The sequence below is a fragment of the Trichosurus vulpecula genome, chromosome 6 (assembly GCF_011100635.1).
Source record: "Trichosurus vulpecula isolate mTriVul1 chromosome 6, mTriVul1.pri, whole genome shotgun sequence".
In the NCBI taxonomy this organism is placed as follows: domain Eukaryota; kingdom Metazoa; phylum Chordata; class Mammalia; order Diprotodontia; family Phalangeridae; genus Trichosurus; species Trichosurus vulpecula.
This window is the reverse complement of record NC_050578.1, coordinates 33,418,190-33,436,943: the sequence shown is the minus strand read 5'-3', so window position 1 is coordinate 33,436,943 and position 18,754 is coordinate 33,418,190. Positions and strand designations below refer to the sequence as shown.

The 18,754-nt window shown below is 37.1% G+C and overlaps 1 pseudogene; it reads left to right on the top strand.

Moving 5' to 3' along the window:
• Positions 1 to 2,387: 2,387 nt before the first annotated feature.
• Positions 2,388 to 18,383, top strand: LOC118854581 (annotated as a pseudogene).
• The last annotated feature ends 371 nt before the right edge of the window (positions 18,384 to 18,754 follow it).

The following is an 18,754-nucleotide window of genomic DNA, read 5'->3' as shown; positions in this document are numbered from 1 at the left end:
AGAAGTTCTTAACATGGAAGCTACATTTTTTATATTTATTTTGAAACTATTTCTATATAATTGGTTTCCTCTGTCTCACGTTTGTTTTATTTTATGAATTGAAGAATGTAGTCTGAGAAAGGCTCTGTTGGATTTACCAGACTGCCAAAACATTACATCATACATATACACATACACACACACAGACACACAGACACAGACACAGACACAGACACAGACACACACACACACACACACACACGTTAAGAACTTTTTATTCTATTGAGACTAGATTCTATTAAATTCTAACCCCTAGTTCTATCCTCTGGTGTATGACCACAGCTTTTTCCTATTTAAGATGTTTATCAATGAATTAGATAAAAGCACAGATGGCACATTTATCAAATATGCCAGTGTCACAAACCTGGTCAGAATAATTAATAAACTGGCTTGACAGAATCAGGATTCAAAAATATTTCAACGGGAAAGAACACTGAGCCAAACTAATTAAAAGAAATTTAATGGAAACTGTTTTCAGAAAATCAGCAGGACAAGCATTGGATGGATAGAAACTGGTTGGAGAAGTTCATATGGGGGGGAGGGGAAGAAAGAAAAGAACAACACTAGCAGTTTTAATTGACTGCAGGTTCACTAAGAGTGAATAAATAGCCTGAGGTGGTTGCCAAGAAAGCTAATGAATACTTAGGCTGCATTAAAAGAAATAAAATGTTCAGATCAAAGAATCAATGCTACCCCTGTGTTTTGCACTTATTGGCCTACAGCTGTAGTGCTATTTTTGGTTTGGGGCTCCACACTCCAAGATATTGAGTAGCTTGGTATTGTCTAGTGTGCTGGTTTTTTTTGAGTACAAACATCAGTTTTCAAGAGAAAAAAAAGGAAAAAAAAATTAAGTCCATTTCTCCTCCACATGACAGTTGTATGATAAGTATCTTTAAATTGAGAAAATATGGTGATAACAATATGAATTGAATGTCTTATAATAAATTATAATTTTATTAATAAAATCATATATATGTACATACACGTGTGTATGGGTACTTCTGTTTTGTTGTCTGGGGTTTTTGAGGTGAGGAATGCCCTCTATCCATTTAGATCAGTACCTTCTCCAAAATTTATAATCTTAAAGATTTGTTTAGGGGTATGAGAGTCAAGTGACTTGACCAGGGCAACAGAACCAGTATGGGGCACAGGTAGGACTTGAAACTGTTTCTTTGACACTGGAGCCAAGTGTCTTATTGCCTATACACTAATCCGTACTGCCTATAGAAAGATGAATAGATGGATATTTGTATACACACACTTATATATACACATGGAATAGATCAAATAATGATCTGTATATTTATATGTGATATGTATATATGTACATGCACACAGACATAGATACACATGGGTAGACATACATAATGTTCAAGGGTTCTTATGTTGGAAAGGAGTCATGCATGATCACCACGGTCATTGGTGGATAGAAATTAGAATGAAACATATTATGGCCTGCTAAAATGGAGTATGCTATAATAATTGGACCTATCTCAAATGGCTATTTGGCGAGCTAGTCAGCTCCCCACCAGTGAAATGCTTAACCAAAAGCTACAGTCCCATCTGTCAAGGATATTACACTATAAGATAGAAGCTTGGAGGAGAGAACGTCTGATGTCTCTTACAACTCTAAAATTCAGTGACTTTCTTCCCAGGAAAAGCCAGAAAGTCAGGACCATATTTATTTTTATTAAAGTCATGTTATGATACATTTTGGCCAGATTTGTTACTATCCAACATAGTCCAAATCTCAGAAGAAGAAAAAAAAATGAATAAAAACTGATAGATCATGACACTTCCTCATCCAGAAATATCTTGCCACCCAGCATCCAACAGCAAATTAAATTCACTCTGAACAAGTAATAAACCAGTGTGACCTTATCTGATTTCACTTTGGTAAATAATGTTATAGGAGTTGGGTAGCTCAGGGTAGTTTTAATGAGTGGGAAGCCACAAAACACACAAATCAGTGCTGGTGCTAATCACAGTTTCAGCAAGTGGGCTACTAAATCTTTACTCCTGAATGTTTCTTTTGTCTTTGCATTTTGGTGATTCATCTAGGTGAGAAAAAGCATAACTTATTAGGTTATGCCTTGCTGCTAATGATCTTGCTATTTCTATTACATAGGGAATTTACTTACCATTCATCACTGTATATGAAGACTAAGATCATGTTTTCCAAGGAAATATGAGTTCTCTAAGAAATGGAAACCTTCTGAGAAAGTTAATGAAATTTTTTAAAATGTAAAATTCTGCACTTTCCCCCTATTTGTAAATTCACAATAAATACTCAATTTTCAACAGTGTGCTTTTTAATGACCTTTCAATTCTAAAATTATGAGACTAAAATGAAATACCTTGACAATGAAGAAAGTAGACCACAGTTCATGAAATCTGAGTATCAAATTGTCAGTGTAATTGATGACATAGAAAATGAGCACAGAAAGGTACAGCCTAACTCAAAAGTAAAGGAGTGATATGTTTGTATAGTTATGATAAAGTCACTCTCATATGATGTAAAACTCTTTGAGGGTAAAAAAACTGTCAGTTTTCTGGCTTTGTCTGCCCCCTGCACAGTATCTGGTACACACTAGACTCCTAATAAATCATAGTTGTTTCAATGACAAGTATAGATCCTAGATGACTCTTGAAACTACCTGAACCAGCTGAACCCTCTCTGAACTTTTAAAAAAAATGTTTTAAATCAAAGTTTGGAGCACCAGAACTAACAAAAGTTCAGAGAGAGATGTTTTTTGTTTTGTTTTTGTTTTTTCCTGACTAAGACATCTTAGGAAGTCCAGAGGAAAGGTCTGTAACAATGGAGGCAGTGCAGGCCTGGAGCTCATCAGGAGCACCAGAGGTAGGCCTCTGAGGCAATCTCTACAGCAGCAGCAGCAGCAGCAGCAGCAGCAGTAGCTTTGGGAGGTCTCAGCACAGAGACAGTGAGGGGACCAGACAACGGCTTAGAAAGAGATTACAGGGGACACTTGGCTGACACTAGGTGCAGCTGGTGTTGAATAGCCACTCTATGGCCCATAAGTAGGTTAGGTCATAGTTTCAGAGTAAAGAGGAATGCTTGTGATTGGTCAGAAGGGCACAAGGGGCCCTACTCACAGTTACAGAGCCAAAAAAAATTACCAGCTACTTGTGGCTGCAGGTGAACAGAGGCCCCTTATAGATAAAGGCAAGAGTGAAAACCAGGAAGGAACACCACCTTGGAAGAGCCAAAATCTTGCAGACCCCCAGACTAGTTCTGAAAACAGCAGCATGAAAGAGCCTAAAGCTTGGCACAGTCCCTCCCCACACCAGGGTGAACAGAGCCCAACTTCAACATAAAGTTCCAAGTGAAGAAATAAGCTGAGAAAACGAGAAAATAACAAAAAAAGACCTTGACTGTGAAAAGCTACTACGAAGGCAGGGAAGACCAAAATATAAACTTAGAAGACAACAAACTGAAAACAGCTACAAGCAAATCCACAAAGAAAAATTGAATCCAAGGCGAGTGAAAATTCCTAGAAGAGTTAAAGAGATAACAGTGGTACAGGAAAAAAATGGGAAAAGAAGTGTGAGGAATACAAGAAGATTAGGAAAAAAGAATTAACAGCTTGGCTAAAAAGGTACAAAAAAACTAAAGAAAATAAAACTTCAAAAAACAGAATTTGCCTAATGGTTAAAAAAGGCACAAAAAACATTGAAAAAAGAACTCCTTTCAAACTAAAATTGACCAAATGTAAAAAGATATGCAAAAGCTCATTAGAGAAAATTATTGCTTGAAAACTAGAACTGGACAAGTGGAAGCTAATAACACTATGAGACAACAAGGAACAATAAAACAAAGTCAAAAAATGTGAAAAGAAAAGATGTGAAAAACAATGGAAATTGGAAAAACAATGACCTGGAAAATACATTTAGGGAGATAATTTAAAAATGATTGGATTACCTGAAAGCCATGATCAAAAAAGAACCTAGATATTGTATGTCAAAGAATTACAAAGGAAAACTTCCTTGATTATCTTAGATCCTGAGGCTAAAATAAAAATTGAAAAAAATCCACCTTTTATCTCCTGAAAGTGATCCCAAAATGAAAACTCACAGGAATATTATACCTAAATTCTAGAGCTCCAGTTGAAGGGGGGAAATTGCAAGTAGTCAGAAAGAAATAATTCAGGTATCATGTTGCAACAGTCAGGATCACACAAGATTTAGCAACATTCATCTAAAGGAGTAGAGGGACTGGAATATGATATTCTAGAGGACAAAGGAGATAGGATTACAATCAAGAATAGCCTACCCAGCAAAACTGAATACAATCCTTCAGGGAAAAAATGGATATTTAATGAAATAGAGGGTTTTCAAGCACTCCCGAAGGAAAAACCAGAGCTGAATAAAAAATTTGACACTCAAAAAGAATATTCAAGAGAATCATAGAAAGGTAAACATGAAAGAGCAATTATAAGGAACTCATTGAAGGTAAACTCTTTATATTCTTATAAGGGAAAATGATACACGTAACTCCTAAAATTTTTATCACTATTAGAGCAGTTAGAAGGAGTCTGAATAGACAGAAGGAACTGTGCCAGTTGATTATGTTGGAATGATCTCTGAAAAAAAGAATGTATGGGTGAGAAAAAGGTATGTACTGGGAAAGGGGGGAAGGGAGAGAAAGAATGGGGCAGATTTTCTCACATCAAAAAAGGACACAAGGAAGAGTTTTTCTAGTGGAGGGTCTAGTAGAGGTTCATGACTGAATCTCACTCTCATAGGAATTCGTTCAAAGTGATAAGGATATGTGTCATTTGTTCTTTGTTTTTGAAGAGGACCAATGAATTCACAATGTTGGAGGAAATAGTGGATCCTGCATGATATATCAAAACACATGTGAATTGAATTTAAGAAATTCAGAGTTGTGGAAAGTCATCAGCCATTCTCTCTTCTGGGGTCATCAAAGTCCAGCAGCAAGACAAAAATCAAGACAACTGGTGATGGTCCAGGATACAGTGGATAATCTTGGTATCATCGATGTCTGGCCAAGCTCTAAGCATTCCACAGCATTCGCCTCAACTGCCTTCATGGCTAATGGAAAAAAACTGTTCTCATCCACCCATTCTAGTAGGGGAAATCTTCATATGTTGATTAGACACTCCTCTTTCTTACTGATGGGTTTGAAGCCTGTCATTCATCCTCAACCTGGTTTAGCCCATCTGCTGAGACAGCTTTATTGGGTTGTGGCTGCTGCATATATTACAGTTTCTTGGAGCCACAGGTGAGAGTTAGGTGACAGGTGGACACCAAAGGCGGATAAGTAGTCCTGAAGAGGGCTTGGCAAGCCCTCACACCAGAAGGACTAGTCCCCCCCAAACAGCCCATGGACCCTAAAGAGAAAATAATATATGTCTGTCTGTATGCATATGTATATACATATACACATATATGCACACATACAATATACATGTATGTATGCACACATGTGTGTGCATGTGCTTGTATGCACCCAGAAATCTATCTTACATAATAGGGAGGTAGGAGGAAAAGGAACTAAGAGATAGGGGGAAGGGGGGAGACGATGAGAGTGAAGCATATTGAGGGAGGCAGTGGTCAGAAGCAAGACAGATTTTTGAGGGCAGAGAGGATGAAAAGAGAGGAGTATAGATAGAGGAAAAAGAGGTGGAGGGAAATGAACTGTAAGAATAAATAATTATAAATGTGAATGGGATTTGCTACCCCAAATAATGGAAGTGGATAGCAGGATGAATTGCACACCAGAATCCAACAATATATTGTATACAAGAGACACTCTTCGGAGAGAAAGATCCGAGAAAATACATTTTACTAAAATGTATCATAGACAAAGAGTAACATAAGATTTTCGCAAGTTTCCTCGATAAAGTCTTCATTTCTCATATATATGCATATATGTGTGTGTGTGTGTGTGTGTGTGTGTGTGTGTGTGTGTGTGTGTGTGTGTGTGTGTTGGAAGGGGTGGGGTATGTGTGTCACTGAATCAATTTTATGAAAAGAAAAGCCATTCCCCCAATTGATAAAGGGTATGAACTGGCAATTTTCAGAAGAAGAAATGTAAAAAAAAAAAAGTTTTAAGTCACTATCGATTAGAGAAAGGCATTTAAAAACCACTCTGAGGTACTATCTCACACCTATCAGGAATGTCAAATGCTGGAGGGTATGAGGGAAAATAGGTACATTAATGATCTGTTGGTGGAGTAGTGAACTGGTCCAATCATTCTGGAAAAAATCGAACTATGCTCAAGGGGCTATAAAAATGTGCATAACCTGCACTACTAGGTCTATAAAAGACCAAAGAAAAAGGGAAAGGATGTATATGTGAAAAATATTTACAGCAGCTCTTTTCTGGTGGCAAAGAATTGGAAATTGAGGGGATGTTCATCAGATGGGGAATGGCTGAAAAAGTTGTGGCATATGATTATGATAAGCACTATGCTATAAGAAATGATGAGGTGGGTGGTTTCAGGAAAAGAAAAGTGCAAGACCAATATGAACTGACAGAAAGTGAAGAGAAAAAATCAGGAGATCATTGTGCAAAGTAGCAGCAATATGTGGTGCATTGAGTTTGCCAGCACTTCAACTGATGAAAGCAGGATGCTGGTTTTCTACATGTTATCACCTTAAATCTTTCTCTCCCCACTATCAACTAACTGTCTCTATAATCCCAGAGTCAAACTACACATTATATTTTAATATGTCCACTAGATACCCAAACTCACTCTTTATACTGGCTCACATACCCCTAACAAGTTGTCAAATTGTCATGTCTAGGTTCCCACAGTAGGACCACTATTATGTGACTATATTGATACTTCATTAGGGTCATCAAGGTAACCTTGTTTTAAAGGAGCACACTCCACCTACTCACCACTATATCTCCATGTCCCTCATCAATGGGATTCCCATTTACACAAAATCAGCCACTAATAATGACAGCATTCACTTAACAATAAGGTAAAAATGTTGATAATCAGTACACCACAAGCACACAGTATAAACCAAAAGTTTTTCACCCTCTCAAAACAGAGAGTGACAGACAAGCCTATCTTTCACTCTCCAGCTGTAGATGCCATTGAAAAGGATTAGCTGAAAATACTGGAGATTCCAGCTCTCTTCCCCATATGCTTTAGCCTTTATCTAGTTAATCAGGAATGATGTCTTCTTGTTATCCGACTGCTCTCGGGCTGCTGTCTTCATAAGGATAATTCAAAGATGGCTTCCTACCCTATGCAGAGTTCTTGCCTCTCCTCCTCAGTTCTTTACTCCTTTTCAGGTTTTTCACCACTCTATCAAATTTATCTGTTTCAGGGCCTCAAATCAAAGCATCCTAGTCACAGTGACTCATCTTTCCCTTATAAAGTAAAAACTCATATAACTCTATCAGTTATAAAAACCAACTGTCTTTATTTAATCATCCTATAGTCTCCAAACAGTTACCTGATTTATCCTTTCTGACCTCTCAAACTTGAAGGAAAAAAAAACAGCTCCCTACAAATGAACCCTCGTGGGAACCCTCATGAGAATCTTACATATTTTCTAAGATTTCCATTGAAAATTCCATAACATTTCTTGTCAACCAATTCTAGAACATAGTAATAGGCAGCCAAAAATCAAAATAAAATAACACCTTATTACAGTGTCTAGTGAATGTTTGTCAGTTGCTTAGTGGTTTCTAATTCATAGAATATCAAGATCTGAGGGACTGTATGGGCAGTGGGACCATCATGCCTTTCAGCTTTAGCCATTTTCAAGACCTCAAATGAGTCCTCAGCATTCTGTGCTTCTGAAAATTATTTATTAATACTCTCATTATTTAAGTTGTTAATAAATACATGTTCTCTTTTATGCCTCTTTCAATCATCAAACTAATAACTTCTGAAAGAGGTCTTACCTTACATACTTGAGAAGATGATTTAGTCCTTTTTATTTATGCAAAAGTTATTTTTTACCCCTTCTAGGAACTAAACTGCTCATACCTTATCAGAAAACTGTCTTTTTTTAAAAACGTGGCAGTTTATATTGGAGAAACATAATTTTCTGCCCCCTTTAGCCACCAGACTGACTATACTTTATATCAGTAACTCCCCACTCAATTTTGATTATATGGTTCATCTTAGGTCTATAGGAACATTTCTTTACAAAAGGAGGTGAATGGGGAAGAGGCATCTGATTTGCTCTTTTCCCTTACCATTATAAAAGGTCACAGTGTCAGCATACCAAACTAGATAGTTTCATACTTGTCGTGGAAACCTGGATTCAAACCCAACCTCTGATACTCACCAGCTATGTGACCATAGGAATGTCACAGCTTCGTTGATAGCAATTTTCTGATCCCAAAAATGAGAATTCAATCCAATGAACACTTATTAAGTGTCTACTTGTTATCAAATACTAAGGATCTATTACTCTCAGTCAACTTACATTGCACTTGTAGGATGTACCATATAGTTCTAAGGCTCAAATGAGATATTATAGTCAAGTTTATTGCAAATTTGAAAGTGTTATGCAAATGCTATTATTATTAATATGTCACTGTCCCATACAGATGAGAATTCAATATATTTTCTAAGAATTCCACTGAAAATTCCACAACATGTCTTGTCAACTGATTCAGGAAAATAGCAATAGGCAACTAGAAATCAAAACAAAATAAAACGCTTTATTAGAGTGTCTTGTAAATGTATGTTGATTGCTTTCTGATTTCTAATTCATAGAATCTCAAGATCTGAAATTTAGAAAGGTCAGGTATCATCCGGTCTAGTGTCTGAATATTCTATGTGTCACAAGCAAATATGTGGTCATCTATCCCTCTGTGAAACTCTGACGCCCTGTTTCAGTATAGAAGTATCTAATTCAAGTTTACAAGTTTCATGTAATGTCTTTACCTGCTGGAACAAGCCAATTCTATTTTTCAAACTACCAATTAAAGCCTTTTCTTCCTGTCCTGCCCAAAATGGGAAGCAAAGGAAGCAGCTAGTCACAGCCTGAATATTTTTATTAAGTCATCTTTCAGTCTGCTCTTTGGAAGCCTATACAATTCTCTGAGAATTTCCCCCTGGGCTATATTTTCTAACTCTTTAATCATCTTTTGTGAAGCTCCTTCCACTGTTATAAATTTGTCTAATTATTGGAATTTGGGGTGAGTAATCATATAAAGTCACTTTACAGTTTCCTGCAGAACCCTGAATCTTTCATGAAAAGATAATTAGAATTAAGGTTGAGTATAATGCTTCCTTATTATGCTATAAATAAGTGAATAAAATCATAGATTAGTGGAATAAAAAAAGTATTGCTCTGGAGGGAAAAGGTTTGAGTTTGAATCCTAATGCTAGAGAGCTTTGTGACCCCAGACAAACAATCCTCCCAACCCCTGTTATTCTGTTTCCTCATCTGTAAGATGAGAAACTGGGGGAGCTAACTGATAAGGCCCCTTCCAGTTCTCTATTCTAGAAGTGACTCCTAGCAACAAGACCAATTTTTGACTGTCAGTAGAATTGTTCTTTAACAATACCTTGTAGTTGAGTGACAAATGAGCACTGAAAAAAAGTATTAGAAAGTGTTACTGCTACATTTAACACTGAAGAAGATTTCTATCATGCTAATAGATAAGGTTAAAAATTAGAATTCTGCCTTTTGAAAAATGTTAGCCTTGGAAACTTTCTGTCCCAGTTGGAAATTGTTAAAAGAGATCACACTACTCCATTTTATATCAGTTGCTGGGATCTTACTACCTTTTCTTTTCCACTAAGCAATTTGGGGAGACGGATAGAGTCCATCAAAGGAATGGAATAAGCACAGTCTGCTATTAGCATGATCCAGTGGTTGGTGGTCGTGGGTGATTCCAAGAGAGTTCACTGTGGAGTAAGAGAAGCATTGCATCAACTCTGGAATAAGTGAAAGTGATTACTTGGGTTGACAAGGGAATAAAATTTTATATGACACCTACTATGTGCCAGGCATTGTGCTGTGTGCTTTACCAATACTATTTCATTTGATCCTCAGAGCAACTTATAAGGCATATGTTGTTATTGTTCTGATTTTATAATTGAGGAAACCGAGGCAAATAGAAGTTAAGGAACAAGTTCAGGGTCACATACATAGTGAGTGTGTGAGTTCAGATTTGAACTCAGGTCTTCCTGACCCCAGATCTAGTGCTGTACCTACTGCTGTATTTACTGTGTTTACTGGCTCCCTGATGAAAAAAATGATGAAAATGTCATTTCCTGATGTTAAAGAGGCAAAAGAAAGTAATATCTGTAGTCATTGGATCTGAACCTGGAGCTTGTGAGTGCATTCTCGCTAAGCTTTTCATGCAAGCTGTTATGTAGCCAGGGGCTGAGAGGCCTCATTAAGAGGAAGTCCATGTATTGTCCTGCATCACTAGAGTTGAAATGCCCTGAAGGAAAAACTAAAATTGCTGCCAGAAAAGAAATCCTGTAGTTTTTCACTTAATGGCAAAGAACACAAAACTAACAAAGAAAATTTGGCCTCTCTGAGAGGTTGTCTTTTAGGCTTTATATTTCCAAAAGGCAGTTATAAAGAAGCTTTATCATAAATTTAAAATAAAATTATTAGTGATAATCAATATTAGAAGTATCAGTCCCTCTGTCAATCCTATACAAATTAAATGTACTAAATAACAAAATGTCTATTTGAAAGCTTAGGGTATTAATAGCATACCCCAAATCCTCATTTCATATTTACAGAAACTAAATATCTAAGGTCATAGGTATCCAATAGAGTTTACTAAGAGGAGTTTTAAGAGAATTTTTTTTTTCTTCCAGAAGAATAGAATTTATAGTGTAACATACACATACACATACATAAAATATACATCAACTCCTACATAATTTCAATTGTCTCTTGCTGGACCTCAATAAATTAATTTTGGAATAAGAAAGGGCCTCCTCTGAGTACCATTTCAGCTGAGCTTGGAAGAAAGTGACTTACAAACTGGAGCAAACAGGTTGAGCATTCTAGCCATGGGAAATAATTTAAAGATAAGAAATGGAAGATTATATACAAAAAATACCAAGGAAGCCATTTAGATTAAAGTATAAACTTTGTGAAGTAAATAATGTATTATTAGCCTTGACAGACTGGAAACAGATTACAAAAAGCCTTTAAATGACAAACATGAGTTTATAATTTGACCTAGAGTCAATGTTGAGTCATGTTTCTTAACAGAGGAATGTCATGGTCAGATATGTGCTTTAAAGTTTTTAATGTGGCAGCTGTGTAATAAACAACCCAAAAGATAATGAGGTTCTAGGCTATGATGGTGGCAATGCGAATGGAGGGAGTGACCCAAATGCAAGAGAAGTTGTAGAGAAAACAAGATTTGTAGGCTGACAAGTGAAAAGAATGCTAATAGATGACCTTCTCACAATAAAACTGGGTGACTAGAGGGATGGTGGTAGCCTTGACAGAATAGGGAAGCTAGAAGAGGGATTGGTTTGGGAAATGATAATGTTGGACATGTTGAGGTGAAGACAGCAGATCAAAACACTGTTTACTTCCACTTCTCATTGTGGGACTTGGGGATGTAGTGCCTTCATAAGGGAATTGTTCATTTTGCCAACAATATGGAACAAGGAATTGGGCAAGTAAGGTAAGCATAAAACGTTTTTCATTTCTTGGTATTCTTCATAATGTCTAGCACAACAGCTTGCACATAGCAGGGAATCAATAACTATTTACTGATCTAAAATGTGTTGAGTTGAATCAACTCCACACAAGATTTCTATTTAAAAGGACATTCTCTATGTCACTTTGAATTAAATGGAACTTACAAGATAATAAAATCCTTAAGAAAGGAGATAACTTTTATGAGCTGGGAAGATTTTGTGAATTTTGTCACCTTTTTCCCCGGTGATGATATTGTTAGTTCCTAATATTGAAAATTCAGGCTTCAATTGCCTTGGAGAAGAACTCTCGGTGGACCAAATCCTGTCTACCATTTATCTTTATCTTTGAATAGATAACTGTGGACAAAGAATATAGCATAGGGAAAAAGTTTTCAATTACAGGCACTGTTCCACTGTGTTCTCAAAAGGTGAAGTATGTTAAAAAAATGTTTTCTGTTGAACTATAGTATGAGTGGGCCCAGTTTGGGAAGAGGTTAAAAAGCTTTCATTGAAACATTTACTATGAAGTATTCATCCTACTCTTTTCATCAATATATCTATGAATCTTGACTGCTCTTTGAAAGAAATCTTAGTTTCATTTGGCATTTATGAAAGCAACCTACTAGGAGCAGAAAAACAAACAAATGGTTAGGAGAGACAATGATTAAATAAATTGTAAACTTGTCAACATAGATTTCGCAAAGGGGAAAATAGTACATATAAATATAATTATAATTGAAAGTGATATAGGGTAAGTGCATCAAGAAGTACAAATCAAGGATTTATGAAATCTAAAGGAGAAGAGAATATTAATGATTAATGATTATTATTGAAGAATTCATAGGGGCAATGGTTTGGGGATTGGGCCTTATGGGAAGGTCAAGATTTCAAAGCTAGAAACAGGCGGAGAAATCATCCCAGACAGAGAAAGTAGCATGAATGAAGGTAAGTAGGACATCACACTATGCATAGAGTGAATGTCAGGAAAATAGTTGAGTTTGGCTAGGACAGTGAAAAAGTGAAGAGGAGAAGTATGGGCAAAGGATAGAAAGTGAGAATTGAATAAAAACCAATATTCAATTCTTCTTCAGGTACCTCTTGGATGAATGACCTTAGGTAAGTCACTTAACCTCTCTAAAGTTTCATACTCTTATCTATAAAATGGAGAAAATAAGAGCACCTAACTTACAGGAATGTTGTAAGGGTCAATGAGATAATACATGTTAAGCACTTTGCAAAACTTCAAGCAATGAAATAATCAGTTCTTATTTTTATTAACTTGAGTGACAGGTTTTGAAAGATCTTGGATGAAAAACTAAGGTGATTAAACTTCATTTAGTAACCCATGGGGACCCATCGAAAGGTTCTAAAATCAGGTAATCAGATCTGTCCTTAAGAAAGATTAATATGACAACAATATGAAGGATAAAATGGTTGGAGAATAGAGATAGAAAAATTAATTAGAAGGCTAATGTAATAGTTCAGATCTGTTTTAATAAGGCTCTATAGTAGGATGGTGACTGTCGTTGGAGAGGAAGGGTTACATGAGAAGACATCACAGTGGTAGTATAGACAGACTTTAACAACTGATTGGTTCTAGGTAGAGGGGAAGGAGGAAGAGGGGAGGGAGGAAGACGGAAGGGTCAACAATAACCCAAAGTATTCAGATACTGGAAACAAGGTAAATGGTGATGACACATAAAAGAGAAATTACCTTGTGAATATTCAGAATGACCCATACATTTTATGCAATGGAACTTTAAGTGAATCATCTTATACACTGACTGTGGTATAAGTGGCATAAGTGTAATGAATAACAGACAAATACACAATAACTCCAAATATTTTTCTGTTAATAACCAACAGCATTTCTAAGGACTGGCTCATATGTAGCATGAATCAAATAAAAGACAATACTCTGTCTACTTTCCCTCGTGTGTGAATGGTAACTTGTTAAAATTAACGAGAGAATCAAATTTTTAAAAATATGTAGCCCTGTTATGATTGGGACATCACCATCACATTTTTGGATACTTCACTGAATATAACCTCATACTGTTAGGTCTGGAAGATCCAGATAGAGTTACGATATATGGATGCTACTCATTCTCTATCTCAGGACCTTAAAAGTAACCCTTTTATGTCTGTGAGCTCCTTGAGGGTAGGGACAGTCTTTTTGCTTTTCTTTGTATACCCATTGATTTAGCCCAGTGACTGGTACATAGTAGGTGCTTAATAAAATACTGGTTGATGCGATTTAGCAGAGCATTTCTCTCTATGGTCCTCAGAACAGACTGCGTCTCTGCTTAACATTTTATCTGGAAGATTGTTTTCTTCGCAAGTTGATTTTATCAGTTTTCCTTACGCAGATGTTGTTTATCTGTCTCTTCCAACAATCAAACAGTGCACACATTAATGGGGTAGTACATCACACATCTTAAGGACATGTATTTTCAGTGTGTTACTTTACAATTAACACTAACCAGCCCCTCTATTTAAGCTACCACATAAGCCAACATTGAAGATATACTTTCTCTATCATAGTATAGGATGCTACAGGTGAAATGAACTTCTTAGCACTACTTGAAATGCGTGATCACTGGCACATCTTGGCCAAGACTTTATTTATTTAGATAGTTTCTATTTAGCCTATTAAAGTAATACTCTTTGTTAAAGGAAGCACAGGGGTGGAGGGAAAATATTGGACTTGTACTCATTATTGACCTCAGTTGTATGGGGAAGCAAGAGTTGGACTCTCAGTCATTAGAGACCTCAATTGAATTTCTACTTTTTCCCCTTACTAGTGGAACCACTGTAGGCCCCAAGATAATATGGATTGTGTACAATTTTCATCAGGTTATTTATTTATTCATTAGTTTCTTTGTTTTTATATATCTATATTATTTTGCCATTGTTGTTTTAAGGGCAGCTGGGTGGTACAGTGGATATAGCCAGGCCTATAGTCAGGAAAACTCACCTTCCTGAGTTCTAATCTGTTCTCAGATAATTACTATCTATATGACCCTAGGCAAGTCACTTAACCCTGTTTGCCTTAGTTCTTCATCTGCAAAATGATCAGGAGAAGGACATGGCAAACCACTCCAGTATCCAGTATAATTAGATTGATAGATAGATAAACATATACATATATACATACATATATAACCCTGTGTGTATGTACAAATATATATATATGTATGTATGTATTATATATATACACATATATAAATATATATATGGGGGTAGGTGTGGTTATATGTATATGTATGTATGCACCCACATATACCCACACCCACATATATACATACATATATATCCACATGTGTGGATGTATGTATGTATGCATTTGTTCAGATACCACTTTGAATGGTTCAATTTTTGTGCATGAGGCAGTCATTTGAAAATAGAGCATGCTACTACCAAGTGGCAGCAGGCACCTTGATCTTACCTATGTGGTCCAAATGCTAGGGTATGTAACTTATCTGAGACGCACAATACAGTTTTAAATTTTTTACTACCTACTTGTGCAGAGTGATGGGGCGAGGGGGATAGAGGGTATGTATAGGAATAGTTGTCTGTATGTAAAATGAATATACACATAAATGCATACAAAACACGTGTGTTAAGACATTGTGACATAGAAGGTAGAGCTAGTTATAGAGTCAAGAAAACCTAAGTCGTATGAATCTGGGCAAGACATGCTAACCTCCCAGTTTCACCTGAGATCCCTCCAAGACTTTAATACACACACATAAATCATTCAACCAACATTTATTAAGTACCTACTATATGCCAGGCACTGTGATAAGCTGTAAAGATACAAAAAAGAGGTAGTAGACAGTTCTTTCCCTCAAGGAGCTTTCAGTCTTTTGGGGGAAAGCACAAGCAAACAATTATCTACAAAGCAAGCTACATACGGGAAAATGGGCTATAATTAAGAGGTAAGGCATTGGACTTAAGAGGGGTTGTTGGGGAATGTTTTAGTTGGGACTTGAAGAGAGAGACAGAGAGAGAGAAAGACAGAGAGAGACAGAAACAGAGACAGAGACAGGGACAGAGACAGAGAGAGATGTACGTGTGTGAGTGTGTATATGGTGTGTACATGTATATGTATGTATGCATATGTTATTATCTTTGTTTATCTATATATCTATCTCTATATATACCTCATCTATAAACAGCTCTAACAACTTGCAGATCAATATCAGAGAAAAGATTTTCTATACCAGCCATTGGCTCCCTAGTGTGATGACATCACATAACTCTATACTAAATCAGTCAAAATCATACGAGGGAATGATGATACATACATATGTAAAGAAAATTTTGAAGAGCACATCTAAGGTTCAACTTGCTACTTTTCCAATTAACAATTAATTGTTCAGTTGTTCCAACCTTGATTTTATCCACAGACTGTGATTATGCTTCATCCCGAATTTTAACTTGGAGATAAATCTCTTCTGGAGCTGTTACATAGCTTCAGGATATTTAGGAAAGAATTATAGCAAAACCCCTGTAGGTAGCTTTTGTCAACTCTCTTTACTCTTTCCCATTACAACCACAAGTGGTGTTTATCCTGCCTAAGCTTTTAGCATTAAATAAATAACAGATTCTCCAGAATCCTGGATTAGCTAGGTTCACTCTGTTTTTTTGTTTGTTTGTTTCCTTTTTCACATAAAGCTAAAGCAAAGGTACGGGAGGAGTAATAGTTACCTAGTTACATCATTCCGAGAGTATAAAAGATGTCCTGTATTTTTTTCTCTTTAATCCTACAACATGTTTACTTACTGCTTGTGCATCTTTAAAAGAAGGGAACTATTCTCACCCCATTTCCCTTCCCCCAACGCCTCTATTTATGCTATTTGCTCCTTTAGCTGTGGAAAGAGCTCTGGACGTGGAATCAACGGACCAACATTCAAATCCTGGCTCTGGCACCAACTATAAAATTAGGGAAGCTTATTTAACTTGGTGCTGCTAACCTCCCAGAGTTATTGAAAAAGATGATGCCTTGTAAATTTAAAAGCGGCGTTCATGCATTCGTTTTCATCCATTCAACAAGCTTTATTAGGAGCTTGTATGATGCTAGGGACAAAAAGAAAAAAAAACAAACAATACTTGCCCTCGAGTAGCTTACATTGATAAGAGGAGGGAGCTCACGTACACAAATAAGTAACTATAAAAGGTATATAAGGTCATTTGGGCATTAAGATGGGAACCACCAGGCGGGGGATCCAGATACATCAGTCTGACAGGAACGAGACTTTGTGAAGAGGAGGAATGAGCCTTGGAAGGCAGAAGTCACAGTCAGGCATTACGAAGGTTTTAAACTCCAAAGAGTGGCATTTGTATGTTATCCTTGAGGCATTAAGGAATCATTGGAACATCTTACATATGTATAAATCTGTTGCTAGGATTGTTATTGTTATCATCAAGATATAGTAATCATAACCGTGCTTTAGGATCATTAACTGCATCAACAAATGCCTTAGGGGTGAGGAAACCTGGTTCTTCTTCTACCAGAGCAGTTTGAAACAAGTTATTGTTGATGTTGTTTTAATATATATTTAAATTAGCTTGCTGCCAGACTCCCTTCCTTCCCTAGTTCTAGGATGAAAGGATCCTGGGCTAGCTAGGCTGGACAATTGAATCAACCAACAAGACATCTATGTGCCTGCTATATAGTACAATGACAATTGTGTCCTCGAGAAGGTTATATTCAATTCGAAATCCATTCTCCAGTTAGGTGAATATTCCTTGGGTGCCTCAGGTATATTTTTTTAAAGCAGCTCATCACTGGCAAACTGCAAGTTGGACCCAGATCTGGAGATCATGTATCTAATATAATGTGGTCGAAAGTTAAAGCGTGACTACACTCTTGATTTCTATGGCAGTCAGCATGGTTCCACAATCCATGTTCTGTAAAACATTATGGCCTGAGCCAGATCAGCAAGCAGAGCCTGTGGACAAGGTGGCTCCCATGATGGAATTCTGGGTCTTACACAATACATGGCATACCAGTCCTCCCTATAGTGATGCAGTATTTAAGATACTGAGGAATAAAGAATCACTGGATTAAATCATTGTGGCCAGCTCAGGCCTCAGCAATGATCCTAATGCAGTGGCAGTGCTTTAGGACAATGATGTCCTCCATCTTTGTTGATCCCAACACACTGGATAACTGGTCCCAGTTCACCCTTCTCTAATTAATGCCATCATTCTGGTTCTGCACTTGGTGGCAGGCAGCACTCCACTGACAGCGTACCCAACTCCTCTCTTAGCCTGCCTTCTAGTTCCTACAGGGGAATGCCAGATACCTTCTTATGGGAAAGATTCTCTAATTATGAAGAGGATTTTCATTCAAGCATGAGGTCCACACCCTCCAGCAGCACATTTAGCTCATCCCCCGCATCTCTGCCCTCAGTGTATCACACAGAGTGAACTGGACATAGTCGTGGCCCTGGCCAGACCCTGGGAGTACAACTCTCACACCCCTACCCCTGGCACCAGGGGCCACTCTCCAGTGTTCACCAGCGATCAGTCAGGTAATTACATTATTAACGACCTCTCAAAGCAGGCCCTCCAGCATACCCTGCAGGCCTCAAGTCAGACAAACTTCTTGGAACCAGTGGCAGCTCCTACTATAGCAACTTTAAGATGACCATCCATGAAGATGAGCTGAGCCTCAGGCAAATGTAGGGGATATCTAAGTAGCCTTTGAATTCTTCTTTGCTGGCAGGGCCCCACTGTCCTCTTTTAGAGGCTATAATATATGGGCTCATTGGGATTCTATAAGCATAAAAGGTCTTGGGATCAATATATTTCCCCAATACACTTTATGTGGAAACTGGAAAATAATCATTTCCAAGGGCTAATATAAGTATAGTCACAGTATTCCATGGAAGTAATATAAATGACGTCATCAAATAAATGTATGCTTGAAAGGAACATAGATCAATTTTAGGTTGTTGTTTTTGTGGGATTTTTTTGAGAGCAAGTGATAACCAATGGTAAATCCAAATGCTCCATCAATAGTGTTGCAATGTCAAAAGAAGAAGGGGGGAATCCCC